A 20,318-nucleotide genomic window follows, 5' to 3' on the forward strand; every position below is an offset into this window, starting at 1 on the left:
GTAACTCTTTGCTTAACATTTTGGGGAACTACCAAACTGTCTCCAAAAAGAGCTGCACCATTTTACATTCCCACCAACAATGTATGAAAGTTTTAATTTCTCCACAACTTCAGCAACACTTCTTACTGTCCAACTTTTTACTTACAGCCATCTGAAAGGGTACAAAATGGTATCTCAGTGTGGCTTTGATTTTTATTTCTCTAATAACTAATAATATTGAGCATCTTTTCATGTGCCTTTTGGCCATATGTATTTCTTTTTTGGAGTAATGTCCTTTACACATTTTTTAAATTTGGTTCCTTGTTTTTTTGTTATTGAGTTGTAAGAGTTCTTTACATATTTTAGTTACTAGACCCTTATCAGATATATAATTTACAAATATTTTCTCCCATTCTATAGGTCGTCTTTTCACTTTCTTGATAGTGTTCTTTCATGGACAAAAGTTTTTAGTTTAGATGAAGTCCATTATATCTAATTTTTTTGCTCTTCCCTTGCTTTTGGTGTCATATCTAAGAATCCACTGTCAAATCCAAGGTCATGAAAATTTAGCCCTATATTTTATCAAAGAGTTTCATAGCTCTTTTTAGGTCTTCATTCATTTTGAGTTAATTTTGTATATGTTCTGAGGTAGGAGTCCAACTTCATTCTTTTGCCTATGGATATATAGTTGTCCTAGTACCATTTGTTAAAGAGACTTTTATTTACCCATTGAATTGTCTCAACATCCTGTTGAAAATCCTCATCTTAGGAGGAAAACTTTTTAAAATCCTTTACCATTAAATGTGATGTTTGTTGTGGGTTTTTCATAAATTCTCTTTATCATGTTGGAGAAGTTCCCTTCTACTCCTATTTTGTAAAGTATTTATATCATGAAATGGTGCATCTCACCTGCATCTACAGAGATGGTTGTGGGCTTTCTGTCCTTTACTGCTTTAATATGATGTATTACCTTAACTGATGTTCATATGTTGAACCAACCTTGCATTCCTGGAATAAACCCTCATTTGGCCATGGTATGTACTCCTTTTTATATGTTGTCAGATTCAGTTTACTAGTATTTTCTTGAGGAACTTTGTGTCTATACTAATAAGGGTTATTGTTCTGTAGCTTTCTTTTCTTGTTATATCTTTCTCTGGTTTTCATGTCAAAGTAATACTGGCCTCCTAGAGTGAGTTGGAACATGTTCCCTCCTCTTCTATTTTTGGGAAAATTTTGTGAAGGATTGGAAGGACTCCATCTCTGTCACCTTACCCTCCTATTAGTAAACATTTGTATAAGTAACCATTTGTGTTTGTTTGGGGTGTCTTTCCAGTGTTTCTTTCATGCAAATATAAGAAATACAAATATATGTTCTTATGATTGGATGGATGAAAAGAGAGAAGAAGGATGAAACAGTTATCCACAAGTCTTTCAGTGTAAGAAATCTTGGATTCTTACAGTCAAAACTACACTTGCCAATTCTCCCCATTCCACCCTGTCAATTATCCCTAATATATATGTCAAAACCACAAGGCTTATTAAATTCAGTCTGCCTGTTCTCTTCCTGTACCCTGTGATTGGTCTTACTTTAAAGTGACGATTATGAACCTCAAGTGGGCCTTTAAATGTAATCACACTACTTTGCCTAGTCCATTCAATTGTTCATCCTGACTATTTCACACTTCTTTTTCTAAACCGTTTTCCACAAATTCACTCTCTAGTAATAACCTTCTTCTCTACCTCCCTGAGAAAACTGGACCAAAAGAGAGAGCTTCCACATACCCTCACTGAACCAATGTATTTTCTCTCTGGTTAGCATGTTGCTTCTTTATACTCCTAACTCAGTAGCTAGAAATTCTACCTCACATTTCTCTACTAGAGTCCTGAAGAGAAGAAAGATAACTTTGGACTCATACTGAGTCTTTTTTGATCTCTAGAATCCCTGGGATGCCTATCAGAGAACATTGGTTCAGAATACTCTCAGACAGGCATTCTAAACAAGAAAGAAGCCTTGCCCCAACCTCAGCCCTGGAACTAAACTGGTGTCTTTTGGGGCACTGGGATGGATGTGAAGATGGGTGAGTTGATGCTAACAAGATTTTTTTGTGTGTGTGTGCTTTAAATATTTGTTTGGGGAAGGGGGTCACACATTTCTACTCAATTAAGATAAACATTTATACAGTCCAAGTCTTTTATTTTCTTTACACCCATTATGCCATGAATTCATAGGGAATGGGCTCCAACAGTTCAGGCTCCTTTCCATTGGTTCTAACGAAGTGTGCTTCTCTGGGTGGAGCAGGCTGGCGCTTCAGTTGAACCCAAGTACCTTTCTCTTTGGCTTCCTTCTTTTTCTGATTATTTTCCTTCACCCATTTCAGGAAGCTATCTCAGCTCTTAGAGTGCTTAATATGCTTGATACACACATTAATTCTCTTGGCAAGAATCTTGCCCTTAACCTGATTGTTTACAATGATGCCAACAGCATGCTGGGTAACACTGTAGACTCTCCCAGTTTTGCCATGGTAACATTTGTGGGGCATTCCTTTTTGAACAGCGCCCATTCCCTTGATATCCACAATATCGCCTTTCTTGTAGATTCGCAGGTATGTGGCCAAAGGAACAACTCCATGTTTTCTAAAAGGCCTAGAGAACATGTAGCGGGTGCCCCTACTCTTTCCCTCTGTGTTGGTCATTTTGGCGAATTACGGGAAGATGGCGGTTCCGGCTGAAAAGCCTAACAAGATTTTAAGTGGCAGGAACAGAGCTCTCTCTTAGCCACATAAGGCTTAGTAGAATCAATACTGGGCTTAACCAGTGTTTATCTTGCATGTCTATGCCCTATGACATTCCTCTCTTATTTGTCTTGTCATGAATCTTTCTTTACTGGTGTTTACTTAATATTGATAATTGGGATGCTAGGGAAAGGTAGGGGGTGCAATGGGGAAAGCTGGTGCGTATAACTTAGACTGAAAAAATCCAGAAATTCTTACACTGACTTGTTGATAACTATTTCATACTTACTTTCCCCCTCATAGTTTCAAGATCTACTATCTCACATTTGTTCTTAATCAATGGCTTTCTTATTTCATTGAAAAAATGGAATCCAATATAAAGGACTTCCACACACTCCCACTGTGCAACCATGCACCTACCAGCATCTAAGCCCAAATACTCTGCCTTACACTTTGTTACCACAGGTGAACTCTGCATGTTACTGAGGCCAACTCCTCCAACTGTTGACCAAATTCCATCTTGTTCACTCACATTTAGAACCTGCAGAGCCAGCATTCATTATCCTTAAAAACTCTGCTTAGAAACAGTCCTGCACTCAGTGAGATCACATCCCCACTCTTTTACAATTAAGCATTGCATGGTGGAGTGATTATGTGACCCTTGTTCCAGCAAAGATATTTAAGTGTTTCCCCAAACAAGTACATTTCCAAGACCCAATGATTTTCTGCATTTGGGCCCAAGGTATGTACTCAGAGCATTTTGCAGAATGAATAACATTCACAGACACAACCCCAGATCCCAGGGTTCAACTCCAGCCAGAGAGTTTCTAACTCTCTCAGGAAAAGTTTTGCCTAGTGTTTGATTCATTATTGATGAATGCCCCCAATAAAGTACAATAAAGTATGTTGATTAGGCCTATTTCAAGAAGAAAGCTTATTATCCTTTTAAATCCAGTAGGTTCCCCACACCTTATGCCAGAGGAACTTTTTTTCACTCTCATAACAACTAAGCACTCTGCTGAGTGATACGCCCCTTTGGTTAAAAAAAGAAAAGATAGGGCTTCCCTGGTAGCGCAGTGGTTGAGAGTCCACCTGCCGATGCAGGGGACACGGGTTTGTGCCCCGGTCCGGGAGGATCCCACATGCTGCGGAGTGGCTGGGCCCGTGAGCCATGGCCGCTGGGCCTGCGCGTCCGGAGCCTGTGCTCCGCAAAGGGAGAGGCCACAGCAGTGAGAGGCCCGCATACCGCAGAAAAAAAAAAAAAAAACAAAGAAAAGGTAAACCCTAAGTTTCTTCAGCAAGAGTATAAAAAATATGATGCTGCCCATAAATAAAATTGAATTTCTAAAAAGTTTTATATTCTATATGAAAGCATCTTTCAAAAATATATGGGAAAAAAATGCCACTGATGATTTAAGCTCCCAGGTAATGAAAGGAGCTATTGAGCCTAATTCTTCTAGGATAAATTCAAGACATTAAAGCAGTATTTCTCATGAATTAGTGGAAACATTAGGTCATTGCAAAAACTTTTCCATGTGTCCCAGCCTCTGTCATCTGCCCTCTCTTTTTTCACTTCTCTTTCAACCAAAAAAATTCCCCCATGTCAATTTTCAGGCATATTTTCCAGATACACTTAACCCCAATATTTATCTCTCATGACACCTGAAATTACAACTTTAACAATTTATTCTTTGCTTCAAACCATCCTCCCCCAGGCTGACCAACTTAAAAGTCCTACTTGAAAGAATACTGACTATGTAGAGGGAAAGAGAAAAGAAAGGTAAGGAAAAGATATAAGAAAGAAATTAAGCATATTAGCCTTTCAATCTGTGTCAGGGCTGAGCCAGTGATACCAACATTCCTGGATCTCAAAGCTCCCACTCTGGCCTTGCATCCTCCTCCAGCCCATTCTGCTGCCATGAGTAAATAGGTCATCTACTGTCTTTGTATAGTGACAGATGGTAACTAGACTTATCATGGTGATGATTTTGAAATGTATAGAATATCGAATCACTACTTTGTACACCAGGAACTAACATAGTGTTATAGGTCAATTATACTTCAAGAACAAACAAACAAAAGAACTCATAGAGAAAGAGATCAGATTTATGGTTACCAGAGTCAGGGGATGGGGGAGGAGGAATTGAATGAAAGCAGTCAAAAGGTACAAACTTCGTGTTATAAGATAATTAAGTATCAGGCATGTGATGTACAATGTGATTAATATAATTAACACTGCTGTATGTTATATATGAAAGTCATTAAAAGAGTAAATTCTAAGAGTTCTCATCACAAGAAAAAAGAGTTATTTTCTTTTTCTTTTATTTTGTATCTATAGGAGATGATGGATGTTTGCTAAACTTGTGATAATCTTTTCATAATGTATATAAGTCAAATAATTATGCTGTACACCTTAAACTTATACAGTGCCTTATGTCAATTATGTCTCAATAAAACTGGAATAAAAAAAAGGTTAAAAGTTGGGACTTCCCTGGCGGTTCAGTGGTTAAGAGTCTGTGCTTCCACTGCAGGGGACACGGGTTCGATCTCTGGACCTAGAACTAAGATCCCGCATGCCACACAGCATGGCCAGAAAAAAATAAAGGTCATCTACTTTACAAGGGGTTTCTTGACTGCAGCATCACCGCTGCCATCTCCAAGACTGCAGTGGTCCAATCAAGTGGGCGAAGCTGCAGCATGGGAACAGAGAGGTTACTGCTAACTCCTTCTACAAAGGCAGAGTGGATTGTATATTCCATCTTCCCAAAGAGCAGGAGTATGTTCCTTCTGGAAGGGCACCATGACAAGTGTCAACAGATGTTTCCTTACTTGAGCCCTTCACTTTGCTTTAAGGATAACTACAAGCAGGGGTTCTTAGGAGGAATACAAGCACACACAGCACCAAGGCATTTTGGTCCTTCGTGCAACAGCTGTAGCCACTTCACTCTTCTTCTTCCCCTCATCAGATTTTCCCTGAACCCAATTTGTACCTGATGTTGGAAAATCTGCCAAGGCAGCAGAATTTAAAAGCCTAGATGTTTTCCTACCCCCGTGATACTGTGAGCCAATGGTTGATATTGTAATGTGGGCACAAAGGAGTTGATGTGTCTCCTGGGGTCCTTGAATGCTGGAGGAAGATTTTCAGAAATGCAGGCAGGGACTTCCCTGGTGGTGCAGTGGTTAAGAATATGCCTGCCAATGCAGGGGACATGGGTTCAAGCCCTGGTCCGGGAAGATCCCACATGCCACAGAGCAACTAAGCCCATGCGCCACAACTACTGAGCCTGTGCTCTAGAGCTTGTGAACCACAACTACTGAGCCCACGTGCCACAACTACTGACGGCCACGCACCTAGAGCCTGTGCTCTGCAACAAGAGAAGCCACCGTAATGAGAAGCCCACACATGGCAACAAAGAGTAGCCCCTGCTTGCTGCAACTACAGACAGCCCACATGCAGCAACGAAGACCCAACGCAGCCAATAAATAAATAATAAATTCTTTATAAAAAATGCAGGCACATAAGCCTTTTTCTAGGCGCTTTATTCAAAATTCTTAGGGGCTGCATGGAGCCCCTGTGTTTGTCCTGTATGATAAATTGAAGAAAGCTATCTAGATGCTGTTTAACTAGAAATGGAAACCAAGGGAATCATGTAGAGTACTCATCATACTTACCATATGAACCACTGGCCTTTGAGAAATTTCTGGTGTCTTTTTATCCAAGGCAGGTTATATTTGCAGGTTGCTAAGGAAAGCTCTAGAAACAAGAATCAATTATGATCACACCCAACCACTGGCTCTGATGCTTCCACATACTGACTATTTCAGTTTGGGCAGGGAAAGAATAATTGTAATTTGGGGTCTAGAGATAAGGCAGCTCAGCCAATTGGATTTAAAGATCATCTAACTGAAATACTATTCTGTAAGATGTCAAATTATGTTCAAGTATTTATCTTGACAAATTATGTTTTCTATTTGAACTTAAGTCCTACATACCATTTTGCACAATTGAATATTTTCAGTTATGCTCTACATTGGACATTCTGTTGTAGAAAAATAAATACACAGAACACATTTTAGAAAAGATCTATTGAAAAGGAAAGCACAAGTTATGAAAGAAAAGCTACCTTACTTATCACCTCACACTGGTCAGAATGGCTATTCTCAAAAAGACAAGAAATAACAGGTGCAGGTGAGGATGTGGAAAAAATTGGTGCAGCCACTATGAAGAACAGTATGGAAAATTCCTTTAAAAACTAAAAATAGAGCTACCTTGTGATCCAGAAATCCCACTCCTAGGCATATATCCGGAAAAGATGAAAACTCTAATTCGAAAAGGTACATTCACCCCAGTGTACATAACAGCAGTATTTGCAATAGCCAAGACATGTATCCTAAGTGCCCACCAACAGATGAATGGATAAAGAAGATGTGGTGTATATATATATATATACAATGGAATATTACTCAACTATAAAAAATGAAGTATTGCCATATGCAGCAACATGGATGGACTTAGAGAAGATCATACTAAGTGAAGTAAGTCAGACAGAGAAAGACAAACATTACATGATATCAGATATCACTTATATGTGGAATCTAAAAAATAGTACAAATGAATCTATATACGAAACAAAAACAGACTCACAGACATAGGAAACAAACTTATGGTTACCAAAGGGGAGGAAAGAGGGATGAATTAGGAGTATGGTATTAACAGATACAAACTACTGTACATATAATAGATAAGCTACAAGGATTTACTGTATAACACAGAAAACTATATTCAATATCTTATAATAACCTATAATGGAAAATAATCTGAATATATATGTATATATATATATGAATCACTTTGCTGTACACCTGAAACTAACACAATATTGTAAATTAACTATATTCAATAAATAAATAAAATATTATTAAATGCAAAAGGAGAAAAAGAAAAGAAATGCTACTTTACTTACCATTTTGCCTATAGTTGACCTTGGATGAGAGAACTCTTTCTTATTTCTCTCTTGGCTCTTCCAAATGAGAAAATATATGTGAAAGGCACCAATCAGGTGCCTGGCACATTGCCAGAAATAAATACTCTTTTCCATTAAGCTTTATCTCCTCAGCTCACCGAACATTGCTATGGAACATAATAAAACCCAGAGTAAGTTACAAAAATAGCAACCTTTGGAACACTAACTAGAAATTATGAGTAGTAAACCATACACAGATGACTTGAAATAATTGATGCTACTCCACCTAATGTCTATTTAGTAACTGGATCAGAGACTGTTTCTGGTCCCTTTATGTTCATTCTCCCCTTGTTATATAGCAATGGAACTCTGATGTTGAACTGGACACACTATGACTTGAAATAAAGACTACATGTTATAATCTCCCTTGCAGTTAGGTGAGGCCATATTGCTAACTTCTGGCCAAGGTGATATTAGCAAACATGGTGTGTGCAACTTCCTGGAAGAGACCTATTCCAGCCCCTCTCCCTAAACACAACAAAACCCCAAGCCTCTCTTTCCCTGCTCTCTCAAGCCATTTTTTGGATCAGCTGGAAAGCCTGCCCAGGTCATTTTCCCCCAGAAAGCTTCATTTTGTATTCTGATACTCTCTTGATATGTGTATGCATCATCAGTTTTGATGTCCAAACCAAATTTTTGGGTAGAGGTCCATTTATGAGGGTATAAAAATACATAATGGAGCTCTCTGAGGATCTACTTTTTTGTGGGGTATCTACATGTTTAGCAAGATACCAGGAAGTTTCATAACCACCAAAACTTGGGAAGCACTACTCTGAAGTGTACAAATTATACAGAAGAGCAAAACAATAGTAAGCTAACATGGCACAGTCAAAAAGAAGAAAAAAGGAGCAAGAAAATCTTCTGGTCTCTCAATCTAGGTGTCAAATGTTTGCCGAGAAGTTAATATGAGCTGTCTTACAGGCCTCAGGAGATAACAGTGAACATATAACAGAGAAAACTCCTGCCCTCATGGGGCTTATGCTTCATATGAGTGTGAAGATATTACAATGCAATTGAGAATTTTCAGTGGAAGTGTTGAGTGGGAAGGATGCTTGCCTCTGTCACTTGGTCAAAGACCTACCCTTATTGTCCTCTCAACATAATAAAAATAAAAAGAGTTATAGTCAACCTTTTTTGAGTATTTATCAATATAATATGCCAGGCAGTGTACTTGGTACTTCATATGTATTACCAAGCATTCTAATATAAGCATTTACACCTGTATGTTTTCCCCTTTTGACTCATTTGGGTGTAATAAAAAAAAAAGCACTGCATCCAAATTCAGAATATTTGGACTCATTTCCTGATTTAACCATGTGCTTAACTTTCCTCACTTAACTTTCCTCACTCTCAATTTCATTAAATAGAAATATTGTCTATATACTGTCTTTCCAAAGTCATGGAGAAGACCAACTGACTTCTCACACGCTAAGCACTTAGGACAGCACTTAGCACATAGAAAAGACTTGACAAATACCAGTCATGATTACTGTGCCTAGTCAATCTTTTATTATTAAATAATAATGGTAAGTAAAAAGACATTGCACTGTAAATTCGGCTTCATGGCATGGATTTCACGGAGTACTAAGTTTTTCTCCCCGTTAGTTTAAACTTTTCTTGAGTAGAAACCACAAAATATAACTTACACTCATATTATCTTTATCTTATTTATTGTACCACTGATTATGAAGCTAAGACTGAGGACTTTATTGCCTCCTGTTCCATTTTTTAAAAGCTGAGTTTATCACTCTTTTAGAGGCAGAAATCCAAATGGAGTTTTTTGCTACATAAATATCTATCTGTTAGTAAAAAATATGAAAGAGTATTTAATTTGCATAGCATCTTCCAGTTCTAGGCCAAAATATTTTAAACAAACCTCTTAGAATATCAGTCATTATTAGTTATTATTACCAGGGTATTTAGAACTACACCATTATTTTTAAGCACCTTCAAAGAACCACATTGCATAGATGTAGTAACATCATTTACTTAAGCATGCTGGTTTTTTCTAGTCCTTTATAAACAAGGTGAGATTATACATCTTATTCAAAGATATATACATCTTTGCATACATTAACAAGAATATATGCAGGATGAGTTCCTAAAGTAAATTTACTGGGTCAAAAGTTACAGATAGTTTATTTTTACTTTTTAAATAAGCAATCAAATTGCCTTCCCAAAGGACTGCGATCATTTATACTCTCACCAGCAGTGGAAATGCTTTTCTAGCCAACACCTCTATTAACATTAATTTTAAAAACTGTCATTGGAAGAGGTTAAAATTAATGGCCAAAAGATGGAGGTTGAATTACTTGTAAATTGTAACTATGTACGTTTGCCTCCATCCCCTACAAACAAAAGTAACTGACCTCTAAATACATCTACTTTTTAGTCTCTATATTTAAAATGTATTAAGTTGTTTAAAGAAAACTTTTCCAATTAACTAAAGAAATAATTTTAATTATACAAAGTTTAATATGTCAGCCCTAGATTAGAGAGTTGGACCGATGTGGTTTTAAATATCTATATTGTCATTGATGTGTTAGCATTCAAAAGATCCAGAAGATGGCAGTATAATGACGTTTTCCCTAAATTTTAGAGAAAAATTTAAGCAGGAAAATCTGAAAATATAGATTCTTCCCATTTTTATTTTCTCTTTTCTTAAAATGATGCAAGATCACTAGATGTAAGGCACTAAGGAATGTGTAGAGGAGACCTCACACTTACAGGAAAGAGAAGTCATAATGGGTGGAACACACAGCAGACAGGGAATTTGAGGACTGCCACTTTGAATTTCAGCCCTTTGAGCCAGGACACTCTAAATCTACACTTTCCTGTAGGTGAAATCATCTAGCAACACCCTCCCCTCAAGACTATTACGAAGACTAAATGAGATAAAATATATAAACCTGTGCAGCACTGAGAATGTAATGAGCATTCTGGTTTTAATTTTTAAAATCCTCCTCTGTTAGAGATATCTACTGAAATATGCATGGTTGAAATAATATGGCATCTTAAATTTGCTTTTAAATGCTTTTTTTAAAAAAAGAAAAATATTGAGATTAAAAAAAGATTGACAAGTTATTGATAATTTTTGGAGTTGCTATGATAAGATTAAGGGGATTCGTGATACTACTCTGTTTATATGTTTTAAAATTGTCATGTGTATACACCATGTGTATACCTCAGTCTGGCTGAGATTCAGAGACTGGGTTGCAGGGCGGCAGCAGCGGATGCAGAGAGGGCAGGTAGAATGCTACTGCAGTGGTCCAGACAGGAGGTGATGGTGGCTTAGATTGGACTGGTGGGAGTGGAGATCTTAGAGAAGTGGATGGACTCAGAATGTTGTGGAGATAAAATTGACAAGACTTCTTGGTGATTTGGGATGGAGGGAGGTGGAGGGAAGACACTGCCAGAAGTCCTGGGTTTGGCCATTATTATAATTAAGGGAGTGGGCTATGGAGGAGGGTTGCAAGTTTGGGAACGGTTGTCTTTTTCCCATGATAAGTTTGAGATTTCTATCAGGCATGCTATGGAAATGTTGAGTAAACAATTGGATGGAGTTCACAACACAGGTCAGGACTAGAAATGTAGATGGGGGGGGGGACTTTGCAGGCAAAGTCACATAGATAACACTCACAGTCAGGGGACTGAGTGATGTCACCAAAGGAATGAAGAAATAGAGAGGGAACCTCAGGATAGATGTGCAGAGACTGAGCAAAGGAGAAGCCAGCAGAGGATTGATCTCCCCATCTGTAAAATAGGACTGTCTTAGGGCTATTGGAAGGAGTATATAGGCTTTTTGTATGTAACATCCCTTGTGGCACATAGTAGGGCTTCAATAGCCATTATTCCTCTTTGCCGCATTCATTTTTCACAGAGGGCCTCTCCTCCTACTTCCCTGGGGAAAGCAGAAAACAAAGGCCGTCAGGTGGCAATAGCATCAACTTTCAGTTTCCCCGGCAATTCAAACCTACCTGCAAGTGTATCATTCACTCCCTCTTCCTTCCAGTGTCCCAAGAAGACAAATTCCCTTTTCTCTTCAAATTTCATTTTTCCCAGCTGCCAATTCTATCCCTCCTACCTCTTCTGAGACATTGTCCTACCAATTATGACATTCTGTCTTATACTTTCTATTCTTTCCCCTTTACAGATTCTTCCTCTCAGTAATTCTGTAAGCATGAGTTCATTCCATCTTAAAAAAAAAAAAAAAGTCTTCCTTATTTCTTTTAGTGATTTTTCTCTAAAAAGTGCTGCTCAATTTTCATTGTGCACATGAGATACAAATGAACTTATTTACAAAACAGAAATAGACCCACAGGCATAGAAAACAAACTTATGGTTACCAAAGGGGAAAGGGGAAGAGGGATAAATTAGGAGGTTGGGATTAATATATACATATACTACTATATATAAAATAGATAAATAACAAGGACCTAGTGCATAGCACAGGGAACTATACTCAATATTTTGTAATAACCTATAATGGAAAAGAATCTAAAAAGAATATATATATACATATATATGTGTGTGTATATATATATATGTGTGTGTGTGTGTATATATATATATATATATATATATATATATATATATATATATGTAAAACTTTGTTGTACACCAGAAACTAACACAACATTGTAAGTCAGCTATATTTCAATTTAAAAAAAAATCAACTGGGGCTTCCCTGGTGGCGCAGTGGTTGAGAGTCCGCCTGCCGATGCAGGGGACACGGGTTCGTGCCCCGGTCCGGGAAGATCCCACATGCCGCGGAGCTGCTGGGCCCGTGAGCCATGGCCGCTGAGCCTGCGCGTCCGGAGCCTGTGCTCCGCAATGGGAGAGGCCACTGCAGTGAGAGGCCCGCGTACCACAAAAAAAAAAAAAAAAAAAAAAAAAAAAAAAATCAACTGACCATAAATGTAAAAACAAATTTATTGTGCATATGAAATATCAAGGGATACTGTTAGCATGCAGATTACTATTCATTAGGTAGAAGGGCTGCAGAGTTGAGGTTCTGCTGATGCTGATGTCGATGCCACTGGTCCACAGGCCACACTTCGAGTAGTGGTTCTCAACCTTGACTGTGTATCATTATCACCTAGAGAGCTTTAAAGAATGCCGATATCTGGGTGCCACTCCCAGAGATCTCTATATCTTTGACACAGGCTGTGGGCTCAGCATCAGGATTTTTAAAAATCTCCCCTGATGATTCTAATGTGCAGACAATATTGAGAACTCCTGCTATCCAGAGGGTAGAATTATGAGGGACTTTCTACACCATATATTTCTATAGTGTTTGAACTTTTTGCCAAATATTATGTTACCTTGGACTTAAAAAAAAAAGATGAATTAGAAGAAGAATGAGGATGGGACTTCCCTGGTGGTCCAGTGGTTAAGACTCCACACTTTCAGTGCCTCCACTGTACAGGACATGGGTTGGATCCCTGGTCAGGGAACTAAGATCCCACATGCCATGCAGCACAGGCAAAAAAAATTTAAAAAGAAGAAGAAGAAGAAGAAGAAGAAGAAGAAGAAGAAGAAGAAGAAGAAGAAGAAGAAGAAGAAGAAGGAGAAGGAGAAGGAGAAGGAGAAGGAGAAGGAGAAGGAGAAGGAGAAGGAGAAGGAGAAGGAGAAGGAGAAGGAGAAGGGGAAGGGGAAGGAGGAGGAGAAGGAGAAGGAGGAGAAGGAGAAGAAGGAGAAGAAGGAGAAGGAGGAGAAGGAGAAGAAGGAGAAGGAGGAGAAGGAGGAGAAGGAGAAGAAGGAGAAGAAGAAGAAGAAGGAGGAGGCACTTTCCTTTACAATCAAATTTCTTGAAGTGTCCACTTCCTCACTTTCCATTCACATCTCAACCCTCCCCAGTCTGGCTTCTGTACCCTTTTCTCTCTAAAGCTGTACTGACAATAACCACACAACGCAATGGGTCACGTCTCAGTTCTTACCTTACTAATCTTTGGCCAATGTTGCAAGAGGTCCCAGGAACCTAAAGCAATATCCCAGCACACATCATATCATTAATGATTTTTTTCTTCTTTCTTGTGGGCTACAAATGAGAATAGTAAATTATGAATGATTCCGTATTGTCATTAAGCAAGCAACAGTGCTGACACCTGGCAACAGATGAAATATGCATGCATGCAAAGCTCTTGTTAAAAAAACTCTCCACATCCAAAATTAATGTCCATCCTAAAGGAACTAAAAGGGTCAAAACATTTCTCCCTTTTTGAAGCAGACTCTCAAGAATTATAGCAAAGCTTCCCTGGGTCTGCTTTCTCACAAAGGGGAAGAAGTAGGTGTGTCCAAGACTGCTCAGACACTGAAAGAAGAAGAAACATTTTTCACAGATAACTTGTGCCAGTTCAGGTCCTCCAGGAAGCAGACGCTAAGATAGAATTCAAGTCCGTGAAGAGTCTGTGACACAGCAAGGGAGGAGGGAGCAGAAGTGGGGAGAGCTCATACTGCCTGCAGGTCAGACAAGGCAAGAAAGAAGGGAGGGGGGACTGGTGAGGAAAAGCACCGGACTACAGTGCAGCTCAGAGAAAGTCTCAGCCAGGCCAACAAGGAGTCCCAGAGTCAAGACTGCCTGGCAGAGTCCCCACACGTGGGAAGGACTGGCCTGGCTCCGGGACCCTCACCATGCTGAGTCCCTGACTCGGAACAGCCTGCCCAGAGTGCGGTCTCTGGACCACCGCAGTGGGTCCCTACAGAGAGCTCTTGGCCTGCAACTCTGCTCACAGCAGGATCCCCAGCAGCACACTCCCAGGCTGCCCAGGACTGAACTCGGCTGGTTAGTATTGGAATAATTTTAATATGGTTTGTGCAGAATAAAGAGGCAACAGAATAATCCTTTGACAGTTCTATCTCTTCGTTTCTGAAACTTTCGTCTCATTCCTTATCTTAAAAACACCAAAAGTAGGTCTAGTCTAAAAGTAAGGAAATTGGCCCTAATTTGATGAGACAGTCTCTGCTGACTTCTTGGAACACCCCACCCAGAGCTTCCGGGCACCCCTCTTGACGCTTCTTCCCCACCCAGTCCTCCTCTGTATACATCACTGATCCGCTGCCTGTCCCCTAAATTCTGCCCTTCCTCAAGCTGCGCTTGTCACTGTGTCCACACTACCTGGGCTACAGTTGTGATGGAATGATATCTGAAGTATTAACCGATGCAGTTTTTCATTAATAATATTTCCTCCTCTCTTGCATGATCCCTTCACCCATCCAAATATGGGAAGTGTGAGAGATACTAAAGACATGCGGTATTCGAATCTCTCTTTGGGTTTTATTGCTCACCTGGGGCCTAGGGGTAGGGTTGGGGGTTTACCCAGAACTGGGGATAAGGGGCAGGGGCCCTCTGGACGATATGCACATCTCAGTATCTTCATCTATTCTCCTTTCTCTCTGCTTCTGCATCCCAGAGAAATTGATCTGGTCTGCGAGGCATAGAGATGCAGGGCTGTCAAATCAGGACCCGAGCCAAAAGTATAGTGCATTAATCACTAGTAAAGTTGTCTCCCATTAGTGACAGAATGATACTACATATACCGGTGACACAGGACAATAGGAAGAAAGAATTGGGTCTTGAGCAAAAAACCAAGTCTTAGCCATGGAACAAAGAGAAAGAAGCACATTTTGAAAAATAAAAGGATGTCTTTTAGATTTAATCAGATACAAAACTTGCAGGCAAAATGAGAAGTGTTCCATACAGAAGCCTATAGGTAAAACAGCTCTAATCTTTTTTTTTTTTTAATTTATTTATTTTTGGCTGCTTTGGGTCTTCATTGCTGTGCGCAGGCTTTCTCTAGCTGCGGCGAGTGGGGGCTACTCTTCGTTGCGGTGCGCGGGCTTCTTATTGCGGTGGCTTCTTTTGTGGAATATGGGCTCTAGGGCGTGTGGGCTTCAGTAGCTGTGGAGTGCAGGCTTAGTCGCTCTGCGGCATGTGGGATCTTCCCCAACCAGGGCTCAAACCTGTGTCCCCTGCACTGGCAGGTGGATTTTTTTTTTTTTAACATCTTTATTGGAGTATAATTGCTTTACAATATTGTGTTAGTTTCTGCTGTATAACAAAGTGAATCAGCTATACCTACAGCAGATGAATTCTTAACCACTGCACCACCAGGGAAGCCCAAAACAGCCCTAATCTTAAATAGCTAAAAGTTTCTACCTCATTATCATATTACACAAGCTTTTCAGTGCCAGATTTTCCAGCAGAAGAGGAATAATGAGTTTAATAAGAATGATAATGAGGAGAAATTATCCCAGCCTGGATTTCTGGCCCAGATGAAAATATCTTTCTCTGAGCACCGGAAAAACAGGTTTGCAGCCCAGTGTGGATCTGGATTTTTCAGAATGTGGCCCCAGGACCTTCTGCCTCAGTGAGTTCCTGTTAAGAGGCTATTGCATAGACCTACTCCAGACCTACTGAGTCAGAATCTCTGCAGAATCTCTGCAACAATATACAACTTTAACAACCACCCCAAGTGATTTTTACACACACTCTAATTATAAAACCACTGCTTTAAAATTTAAGAAAATTTGCCAAAAGGGTGTGAAGAATGTTAACTCCTTGGATTAAAGAGACAGTCTATTTTATAGTCCCATTATAGAATAATAGAAAACTTTATGGCTCTTGTGCAGTTTAGGGTCAGGAGCAGGCAATACCCAGACCAGATTACAATAGCAACCTTATATTATTTAAAAGAGTAGATACTCTAAAATCCTCTCTTCATTGCAGCGCCATTCAAAATCTTCTCTTCAGACAGTTGAAGCTGGAAAACTGGAGAGGGTTTGAGTCGGTGGCTCTTTCCCCTCTGTGGGACATGGAGAGAGTAGCTGTGATAGATGACAGGGCCTCGGTCCCTGCCACCTCCTGAAAAGACCTGCAAGTGCGCTGCACCTCAAAGCGGGCAGTGATGGAAATGCTAGAACTGGGTGGCAGCTCTGCACAAAACCTCAGGGATGCACTGCCAGAGGAGATTCAGAAGCCCCTGCTGCAAGATGCGCAGTGGACTTTTGAATCAGCTGTGCAAGAGAATGTCAGCATTCATGGGCAAGCATGGCAGGAAGCTTCAGACAATTGCTTATGGATTCTGATATCAAAGTCCTTGAAACCCAGTTTGATGAAATCATAGTCCATGTAGCCACAAAATGTAAGCAGTATCCCCGAAAGATCCTTGAATGTGTCATCAAAATCATAAAAGCAAAACAAGAAATTCTGAAGCAGTACTAACCTGTTGTACATCCATTGGACCTAAAATATGACCCTGATCCAGCCCCTCGTACGGAAAACTTGAAATGCAGAGAAGAAACAATAGCTAAGGAGATTAGTGAAGCTACAAAGTCCTTGCCTGCATTAATTGAACAAGGAGATGGATTTTTCCCAAGTTTTAAAGATGCAGCCTATTATCCGGCTCCAGAAAGTCCACCAAGAAGTCTTCTTCCGGTTGTTATAGGAAACCAGATGTTAAACCTGAGAGCTTTATAGCACAAGTAAAAACCACACCAGTGGAGACTTCTGCTAGGAAAACCACTGACTTGGTACTGAGAAGAAAGGGAACTAAAGACTGCCCCCAGAGAAAATGGTATCCGTTGAGGTCAAAGAGAATCAGTCTTGATACATAAGCTCTTTCTGTTTATCTTGGGAGTTGAAATTAGGCACTATCAACATTTAGATTACAGCTTAATGCCTAGACAGGACTTCAATTAAAACAACAGATAACTAGTGATTCCTTTATACAAATATAGTAGCTCTATGCTGGGGTATGATGTAATATTGTATTTCTTCCCTCACCTTTTCATCTATAGTCAATGAAAAGCATATTTTTTTAAATATTTACACAAAGTCTGTCAATGGTCACTAAGAGTGCACACTTTTACTGTCCTTAAATACCATCAACACTTGGCTGCCTTACAGGTTGTTTTTTTTTTAAATAAATTTATTTATTTATTTTTGGCTGGGTTGGGCATTCGTTGATGCACGCGGGCTTTCTCTAGTTGCGGCGAGCAGGGGCTACTCTTTGTTGTGGTGTGAGGGCTTCTCAATGTGGTGACACCGCAGCATGTGGGATCTTCCCGGACCAGGGCTCGAACCCGTGTCTCCTGCATTGGTAGGCAGATTCTTAACCACTGTGTCTCAAGGGAAGTCCGAGCCTTACAGCTTTTAACGGAATTTCAGAAGTAACGTGTTTCATTGTGTTTCCTGGATATACATCTTTCTTTAAAAAAGAGCTGTGTAGGGACTTCCCTGGTGGCACAGTGGTTAAGAATCCGCCTGCCAATGCAGGGGACACGGGTTTGAGCCCTGGTTGGGGAAGATCCCACATGCTGCAGAGCAACTAAGCCCGTGTGCCACAACTACTGAGCCCGCGGGCCACAGTTGCTGAAGCCCACACACTCGTGCTGCAACTACTGAAGCCTGTGCGCCTAGAGCCCATGCTCTGCAACAAGAGAAGCCACTGCAATTAGAAGCCCGCGCACTGCCTTGAAGAGTAGCCCCCCTTCGCCACAGCTAGAGAAAGCCAGAGAGCAGCAACAAAGACCCAACACAGCCAAAAAATAAATACATAAATAAATAATTTAAAAAACAAAACAAAAAACAAAGATGCAAACGTGCATCTGGTTCCAGCAAGGCTGTGCCATCAACAACCGGCGTGAGTGAAATTGCACCTTGCCCTCCGTCTCCTATTGCTAATGATCCTTCAGCTCTACCATCTCCCACCTCCTCTCCCTCCTCCAGTCAGTAACTCTTCTTGCCTGTTCACTCGATGCCAGTCCCTTATGCCAGCTGTTGTACTGTACTACTGAACTTTTCATGGTACAGTACTATAAGATTAAAAATGTTTTATTTTTTGTTTGTTTTTTACGTATTATTTGTGTAAAAAGTATTATAAACCAATTACGGCACAGTATTATATAGCAGATTGTGTTTGTTGGGTACCTAGGCTAACTTTGTTGGACTTACGAACATGCTCTTGGAACAGAGCTCATTCGTATGTAAGGAACTTACTGTATTCCCTGGGATACCTCCCTGTGGGTCACTGCGACCACCCAGACCCAAGACCCTTCCCACACAGCTCTTCTGATCAAGGAAAGCACTCCCCCGCCCTTCCCTTGAGACCTTGGAGTAGTCATGTGCCTTGCTTTTACTAGATCCAGGGTACTGCACTCTCCTTTGTACTGTTTTTACATATTGCCTAGCCCTTTATAAATAGTCCGTTTATTAAACTCTCCTCAAATTGTCTAATTTGAATGTACCGTATATATATTATTAACCCCAGGCTGATACAGAATCTATTGGTGACAATAACCCAACAAGTTCTGTCCTCCAGGAACTAATCTTGAAGAAGGATATAGAGAAAAGTTTTTAATAACAGCACTACTATTGCTCATTTCAAAAGTTTAAACAACTAAAAGGTTATTTTTGTGAGAAACTTAACTTTGACACCAACGATTTTGTAGTTTTGAACTTATGCTTTTATTATTATGCTTTTTTGCCTTCCAGAAGACAAAAATTCATATGCATAGTCCTCTATTTCTTTCTTCACCCTTACAGTAACCTTGAGAGAGATTGAACACCTTCTAAATACTCAATATTGATTGTTTAATACATGCACAAACGAAGGATACCTATTGTCATATGAAAATGTTTAATTAAACATTTTTGAGATTAATTATTCCTTTTCAAAGATCATTTCTCATCTTTTTGTTAATAGAATTTTTGTGTGTGTCTTTGGAGACAATTTTTGATTTTTTTTTACCCAGAAAAGACACGGGGTTATTTTAGTACTTAAAACTAATGTAAATTTTATAAAAGTTACAGATTCAAAAAGCAGGGCTCTTTATTCAACTTACAAATCCTATTATTTTATTTCTAAATCTAGTGAATTTTAACATCTTCCTTTAAAGTAGCCTTTTAGATGTTGCAAGAATAAAATTAAGATAATATCCATGAAGTCTTTGGAGACCCTTGTAACAGAGATTTTAGATAAATGTTTCATTCTAATGAGAAGCTAAAGCAATCTGCTAAAACCCCGCAAAATTTATTTTTTAATTGTAGAAATTTGAAAGCTATTTGGTTTCTGTTATAATTATAATACTTAGATTAAACACACAAAAGTCAAATTAAAGTTAAACTCATTTGCTAAAAATAAATAAATAAATAAAGCAGTCTTTTATTAATATTTGGTGTCACTCACAAACTTAGTTAATTAAACCTCACTTAAATATTTTAAATTTAATATTCCTTCTACTTACTGCTTGTAACTAGCAGAACTTAACCAAATGTTTAGAACAATAATGTATCTAATAAAGTTGAAAATTATGTGAATCTTAAGTTCTCTTAAACATTTCAATGCTTTCTACAAACTTTGTAAACCTATCTTAATCTTTTCAACTTAAAAAAATCAGAACTCTAAAATTAAAAATTCAATTACACATTTTAAGTTAGAGTCATGAGGCTAACATATCAGATCCTCTAATTAGCCAAATTATCTTAACCACTACAAACATTTAAAATATGAAACATACACAGATCATTCCCAAAGTTAAGGCAAAATAATTAATTTCATTGGTTGTTAGTTCATTATTTCTA

At 39.1% G+C, this 20,318-nt stretch overlaps 2 pseudogenes across 2 annotated transcripts; one reads left to right on the forward strand and one right to left on the reverse strand.

Moving 5' to 3' along the window:
- Positions 1-2,189: 2,189 nt before the first annotated feature.
- Positions 2,190-2,694, reverse strand: LOC309805091 (large ribosomal subunit protein eL21-like; annotated as a pseudogene). The gene has a single exon. The product of its transcript is annotated as a large ribosomal subunit protein eL21-like (transcript).
- On the forward strand, positions 2,692-17,350 carry LOC309804441 (kinetochore-associated protein NSL1 homolog; annotated as a pseudogene). Its single transcript has 3 exons — positions 2,692-2,731; positions 16,045-16,104; positions 16,607-17,350. The product of its transcript is annotated as a kinetochore-associated protein NSL1 homolog (transcript).
- The last annotated feature ends 2,968 nt before the right edge of the window (positions 17,351-20,318 follow it).

This window comes from Mesoplodon mirus (assembly GCF_964341445.2).
Source record: "Mesoplodon mirus genome assembly, chromosome: 5".
In the NCBI taxonomy this organism is placed as follows: Eukaryota; Metazoa; Chordata; class Mammalia; order Artiodactyla; family Ziphiidae; genus Mesoplodon; species Mesoplodon mirus.